Below are 7,833 nucleotides of genomic sequence, written 5' to 3' on the forward strand. Positions count from 1 at the left end.
ATTTTAATTTAGTATTGTATCCAAATATTGATTGTTATAATTATTTACATGTTAATAATCCTAATGCTAGAGAAAAATTGTAGAAATTATAGACCAATGGTCACTTGTTGATCCTTTCAGAGAACTTTTTCCAGAATTAAGAAGATACACCTGGCGAAAAAAACACATTTTAAACAGAGAAGATAAGATTTTTTTCGAATTCCTGATTCTCTGTTATCAAATTAATCAAATTGTAAAATAGAGTCTAGCTACCGTTCATACCACTCCATTGTCGTTCTAGAACTCGAATTTAATCCTTTTATACGTGGTTAAGGACTGTGGAAGTTCAACAAATCTCTACTATATGACGAGGAATATATTGACATTGTTAAAGAAAAGATTTTAGAAGTGAAAAAACAATAGGGTGCATTGGTCTATAATTTTGAAAGTTAACAGAAAATTTGTAATGATGATCTCCATTTAACTATTGATAACCAATTATTTCCTGAGATATTATTGTTAGAAATAAGAGGTAAAACTATCTTGTATTCTAGTTATAAGAGAAAACAAAGGGATATAAAGGAAAAAAACCTTTTACAAGAAATTGAATTTTTAGAAGCTGCTTTAAATGAAAAATCTTGTCAAATATTAGAAAGTAACAAGCAAGAATTAGGAATGATAAGACAAGAAAAATTTAGGGTTAGAATTATACGGTCTAGAGTTAAGTGGGTTGAGGAAGGTGAAACACCATCAAAATATTTTTGTGGGCTGGAATCAAATTTTTGTACAACCAAACTTATCCCAAGAATAGATTTAGAAGATGGGAAATTTGTTGTTAACCAGTTTGATATCTTGAAGGAGGTTAAAATATTTTATGAAAATTTATACAAGAAAAGGGAGGTAAATTGTTGTAAAGCCAGTGATTTGGAAAGGGATCAAAAAGATTTTAATTTTAATAAATTATCTATAGAGGAACAGATTAGTCTAGAAGGGGAGATAACTATTGATTTTAACTAAATTTTTTTATAAGATTCTATTTATCTAGGGCATGCTATGCCTTAAAACTTTTCCAGATTCACAGGTTTGTCTGTACACAGACTAAATTTTGAGGGGAAAATACGGCCATTTAAGCCATAGGGTCCACATGAACCTTTATGGGCGTTATATTGGGGATAAGATCAGATTAATCTATGACATTTTACAATTTACTGAAGAAAATGACATACCTGGTTTATTACTTTTGATTGACTTCGAAAAAGATTTTGATACTATTTCTTTGGATTTTCTTTACAGTGTTTTAGAATTTTTTAATTTTGGAGAATACCTGATAAGCTGGATTAAAGTGTTCTACACAAATATTTCATCTGCTGTTAATCAAGGAGGTAACCTTTCAGATTTTTTTAAGATAGGACGTGGTTGTCGTCAAGTTGATACTTTATCACCTTATCTATTTATACTGTGTGCAGAAATTTTAGCAACCAGAATTCGGGGAAATAAAAAATATTGTGAAATAAATGTGACGAGAGTAGAACATACGTTATCACAGTTTTCCGATGATACATCATTAATTAGACGGAAGTGAACAGTCTCTTAATGAAGCATTAATTGAATTAAATTGGTATGCTAAACTTTCTCGGCTTAATATTAGTAGTTTGGATTGGGAACAAAAATATAGTAATTGTAGCCTTGTCGTTTTTGTATGGATTCGTGTTTGTCGATGTGTTATTTTGGTAGCGTAAATTACGTAAAATTCATATTAAAATGGCACAAAGAAAACAAACCACAACACAAAGTTTCAATTCAAATCACTATGTAATCTGTTAAATGTATATCAGTTTGACATAATAAAACAGTTGAACAATAATCCTAATTCACTAAAACAATATTACTCTCAACACTTCTAAATAACAATCTCAATTCTACCTCTTTCTTTTCCACTCTGATCTAGCTCTCTCGCATCCCCTTATATACATAATTACAGGCGGTACCCCGACGGTTCCAAAGATAGGGTACCGGGCGGTTCTGTAGATACCGGTCGGTACCTCAACGTTTCTAAAGATTGGCTACCGGGCGGTACCCTGACAGTTTTAAAGATGGGTTTACCGGACGGTACCCCGACGGTTCCAAAGATGGGGTACCAGGCGGTTCTTAAGATCCGGGCGGTGAATTTAAATGATAAAGATACCGTTCAAATAAATAAAAATACTGGGCATTGCCCTATAGAAATTTAATTTAACCCAAACGTATTTAAAAGAAAGACATCATACATAATAATAATTTATACAGTCAAACTAAAATCGCTACATAATGATGTTTTATGTCCTGAAAGAAAATTATCTTTTGGATTCGACCGTCACTGATGAGTCTTTTGTAGACGAAACGCGCGTCTGGCGTATTTACAAAATTTAGTCCTGGTATCTAGAATGAGTTTATTTATCTAGGGGTAAAACAAATTTTACTTTACTTGGAATTCATTTTGATGTAGGTTTATATAAAATTGTTGATATAAATTATGAGCAGAGACTTCTGGTCATAAAGAAATTAATTAAAACTTGGTCTAAAAGAAATCTTACTGTTATTGGTAAAATAACAGTGGTAAAACTTTAATTCTACCTGTCTGAAATCATTTAATAATCTTATTACCGAATCCTAGTGATGTTATTATAAAAAAAGATTAATGAAATTTGTTACACCTTTATTTGGGATTTACCTGTGCACAAGATAAAGAAAGAAATATTACAAAACAATATTGTGAGGGAGGTTTAAAATGATCAATCTTGACATATTTTTCATAGCTTTGAAGTCAACATGGGTAAGAAAACTCGTACAGAATGTAAATGGAAAAATGTATTCTTGTCAATAGTAAATAGAGATAGACTATCCAAATGTAGAATCGGATATTTATCCCAATTAAAAATAATGCAAAAAACAAATTTTGGAAGGATGTTATTGATGCATGGGATATGATTATTAGTAAAGAAAAAACCTATACATGGGATTATTTTTTGTCAAGTTATTGTGGTTCAATTGATGTATAAAAAATGATAAAAAAACCTTTTTATGAAGAATGGTTTTACAAAGGTATTTGACAATTTGTCTTAAACTGGAAAAATTCTCTCCATTCCCCAGTTAAAGGAAAATTTTGATATTGAAAAAAATACTATGAAATATAACAGTATTGTTTCTGCTGTTAAAAAAGCAGCAAAAATTATGCTGTTGACTCCATTTTTTCCATCTTTTTTGAAAATTCTGTTGCGAAGCGCAAAGAGAACAAAAGATATGTATTCAATACTAAACAAGAATAATATTATATCAAATAGCAAAGAAAATGGGATGAAATTATAAATTGTGAAAAAGGGGAATGGAAAGAAATTTTTAGACTACCTTTTGTAGTGACAAATAATACCAAATTGCAATGGTTACAGTATAGAATCAATCAGCGTATTTTGGGAACAAACAAACTATTGTATAAAGTAAAAATAATTGATAGCCCAAATTGTACATTTTGTCAAAATGAAGATGAAACAATTGAACACTTGTTTTGGAATGTAGGATTGTACCAATATTTTTAAATGAAACAAAACATTGGTTTCTTCCAAATGGTATAAGTATTTACTATTCAAAATCGTATTTTTGGAGATATCTCAAAAGCTTTTAGTGGAAATGTGACTAACCTGATTTTTTGGCATATCAGACATTATATTCTTAGTTGAAAATACTTTGAGAGAAGACTTTCATTATTTGGAGTGCAAAAGAAAATACAGGATCTTTACTGTATTCAGAAACATATTGCTGTAAAAAACAAGAAACTGGAAATTTTCTATGAAATGTGGATAACTTTTACTATATTATTTGACAGTTAAATAAATAGATGTAGAAACTTATAGAAGCAAACTTTTATGTTTAAATTTGACAGAAATAGGATAGGATGTATAAATTAAAATTAAAATTCATTTAGGCAAAACTTTTTTTTCTTTTTTTTCCCCTGTAATTATTAGTTCTCTTCAATATCTGGTCTATAATGCAGAACTCAATATGATTTTTTGTATCTATTCTTACTTTCTAATTCAAACAAATATTTGTTTATATATAAATCTGTATGTTTTTTTATTTAGAGTATAGTAAAATTTAAGCTATTTAGATTGTTAAGGAACATCCAAATTGTTATTTTTGTTATGGTATATATCTTTATTTTATTATGTCATTATGATGTGTAAATTACTAACACATACAAATATCTGCATATACATATGTTATTTACTAATGTTAAGGAGGCCGGGATAAGGTACCGGTATTCGATGTATTAAACTAACAAATGTACAGTTTCAATAGTAGTTTTCAAGTAAAAAATTGGCAAGTCCTGCCTACAGTGATGTTAATGTAATGAGTTTATTTAATATTCCCTTACGACAACAACAAAGTCATTGGCAAAAACATTACCATCGGCCTAATGTAAAAAAACGTCTTCCAAATCTAGATCGCCCTCTGGGAGCTTTGATGACCTTCTTCACATTTAAACATCAACTAGGGTTACATTACATTAGAACTATTCCGTTTTCACTGCCTGTTAATTTTCTTAAACGTTTGAGAGATTATGCACTTGACAAAGGATGCATCAATACATTTTCTTCAATATACAGACTAGTCAGTATTATTTGTGATATAGCTCTTTTCCGTCTTTTCAAACCAGTAAGATCGGAACCTTAACCAATTTTCCCATTACCAATAGAGGAATTGAGGCAAACAACATCTGTAACGTTCTAGATCACAAGGAGGTAACACCTAAAATTCCTATTTATTTTCAAAATCAGTCTGTTCCTATTGTTTTATCTTACAGTTACACCAAAACAATTGCACCTAAAGTATTTAACTATAAACAAGCATTGCAGGACCTTGACTTAGAACAATACCTAAAAAACCCTCCGACATGTGACTGTTCCAACTCGCCTAATAATTACAGCCCCTCTGGTTATGTTAAAACTGGGAATCTAAACATAATTCAACATGAAAATCTCCGAAAGGTGATTTCTCAAGGTCCTAAGTTTAGAGAACCCCAACACATCAATTGGAACCATAACTTCAAAATAATTATGGATTCAATAGAGGACTATGCCAGAGCATGGGCAAAACGAGAAGAAGTTGAACTGGACACTTTGTCAGAATGGGTCAAAACTATCAGGTCTCTGATAAAACGTCGCATTATGAAGTTTAACAAACTGTGTGAACGATCGACCTAAGTCCGTTTATAGAGACAAAGAGGCTGTGCAATGTCTATCATCTCTACATTATAAGTTTGTTGTTGTTCCTGCGGACAAAGCTTCAAATAATATTGTCTTTGTATGTAAATCGTATTACTACGAATGTCTTGTAAAGGAATAAGGTATAAATGAGCACTCGGTAATCCCACATACAAAAACATATCATTTGACAAGGATGAGATTTTAGCAATCCTAAGTCCTTCTTGGCTTCAATGGACATTACATTGAACACCAAATCGGAGGTCTTATTTTTATTGGATACCTAAGATTCCGTAAAAACAACGGTATATTGCAGGCTCATCTTCATGTTCCTCTAAAGAATTGTCAATTAGATTGACTTAAATTCTGTCCGCAGTGAAAGAGGGTCTTCAGATATACTGTGAAACTATTTACTCGCGTAATGGTATTAACCATATGTGGATTCTTAAAAATTCTAAAGAACTTCTTGATAATTTTATATCTCGGTCTTTTTCTGAAATTAGTTCTATCAAAACTTTTGATTTTTCTACCCTGTATACCACCATTCCCAATGCGAAATTGAAAAATCGCCTGAAAGAAATAATCCACAATGCCTTTCAACATAAAAATGGTAGCATACGCTATGAATTTATTAATTTGGGATATCAAAAGGCATATTTTGTTAACAGTGAAAAACAAAAGGAAAAAACATGCTACACAGAAGAACAAGTGATTAGTATGCTGGCTTTTCTTATCGACAACATATTTGTTGAGTTTGGAGGTAGACTTTTTCAACAAATTGTCGGCATCCTTATGAGAACAAACTGTGCGCCTCTCCTTGCCGAACTTTTATTATTTTCATATGCATCGGAGTTCCTACGGACATTTGTTAAAACAAGAGGATCAAAGAAGCCAGATTATTTAATTTCACTTTCAGATATATTGATGATGTTCTTTCCATAAACAATCCGAACTTTACTGATAGGGTTCCATTAATATATCCCCCAGAAATAGAAATTAAAGAAACACAGACACGGCTTCCTCCGCCATATTTTTAGACTTTTATCTCGAATTTGACTTACACAGTCATCTCAGTACCAGAATCTATGACAAACGAGACGATTTTAATTTTTAAATATAAATTTCCCCCACCTTAGTAGCAATATACCAACTTCACCTGCATATTGGATATACATTTCCCAACCAATTCGATATTCAAGAGGTTGCATCTCCTACTCAGACTTTGTAAGATGTCATTAGTGTCTGAGCAGAAAGTTGATGAACCAGGGGTATGTCAAAGAACCTCTCGTCCTTTTTCAAAAAAAAAAAGTTCTTCGGAAGGTACCAAGACCTTGTTGATAAGTATTCCGTATCAACTTCACAAATAATACAGGATGGTCTTGATGTGTAGATTCTGCGTACCGTCGTTGTTTATCATCTAAACAACGTGTTATATTGTTTGTTTCATGTATCTTTGTTCTATTATTAATATTCCTTTTACTGTTGGATCGTTTTTTGTGATATCCATTTAACAAGACTCGGTACTCATACATCATAACGTGACTGTACTCTTAAAGATCATGTCAGTATGTTATTGTTGTTGTTCTTTTATATGTCATTATGTTACATTTCTATTATAAGTAAGAAAATACGTGGAAACACAAACGTCAAAATTATTTAATTACATAGTGGAATGAATCATTTGTGGATTCTTATAAATTTTAATGAACTTTTTGACCATTTTAAATCTCGCTCTATTTCTGAAATTAATTCTTACATACTTTGATTTTTAAGCCTGTATGCTAACATTGCTCATGTGAAATTTTAGACTTGTTTGAATTAAACGACAAAAATATGTGACGTATAAATTTTCTGACGTCAGACATGCGAAATTGTTCTTTTAACACGATGAAGACTGTTGTACCTTTATCTTGACTATTGTATTTGTTATGTCTGTTTAGTTCACTCATCATTGTAATAATAACGGAATTTGATGAGACTGTCGTACAAAGTGAGAGGTTTAGCGCTATAAAACCAGGTTTAATGCACCATTTTCTACATTTGAAAATGCCTGTACTAAGTCAGGAATATGACAGATGTTGTTCATTCGTTTTTGGATGTGTTTTGTCATTTGATTTTGTCATGTGATTAGGAACTTTCCAATTTGATTTTCTTCTGAGCTCAGTATTTTTGTCATTTACTTTTTTCTAGATAAAAGCAATTGTTTATCGCTGAAACAAAGAATGAGTTCGTGTTTTGTTGTGGGAATGTCAAAGCACCTAGTTTTATTTTTCATTTTTATTATCCAATTTCTTTGTTTAAAAATTATCGACCTTTTTGGCTTAAATTGTTTTTCTTTATAAACATCAAGAACCTGTCTCTCAGCCAACCTGTACAGCAGTATAAGCTATATAAGCCTTAGTTTAAGCCTTTGGCTTGTACTTGTAAGTTGTAGTTTTTATAGTTCGAGATTGACAAGCATGTTTTTTATGCATCCATCATCTGTATTTTGTGGTGGACTATATAAATTATATGAGGCAAACACATTTGAATTCCCCACTATTTCATTCATTGGCTTCTATTTTTACCTTTCTCCCGGCCTTTAAATATTGGATTCGCTTTGGATATTCGTGTACCT

This window comes from Mytilus edulis, chromosome 3 (genome assembly GCF_963676685.1).
Source record: "Mytilus edulis chromosome 3, xbMytEdul2.2, whole genome shotgun sequence".
NCBI lineage: Eukaryota > Metazoa > Mollusca > Bivalvia > Mytilida > Mytilidae > Mytilus > Mytilus edulis.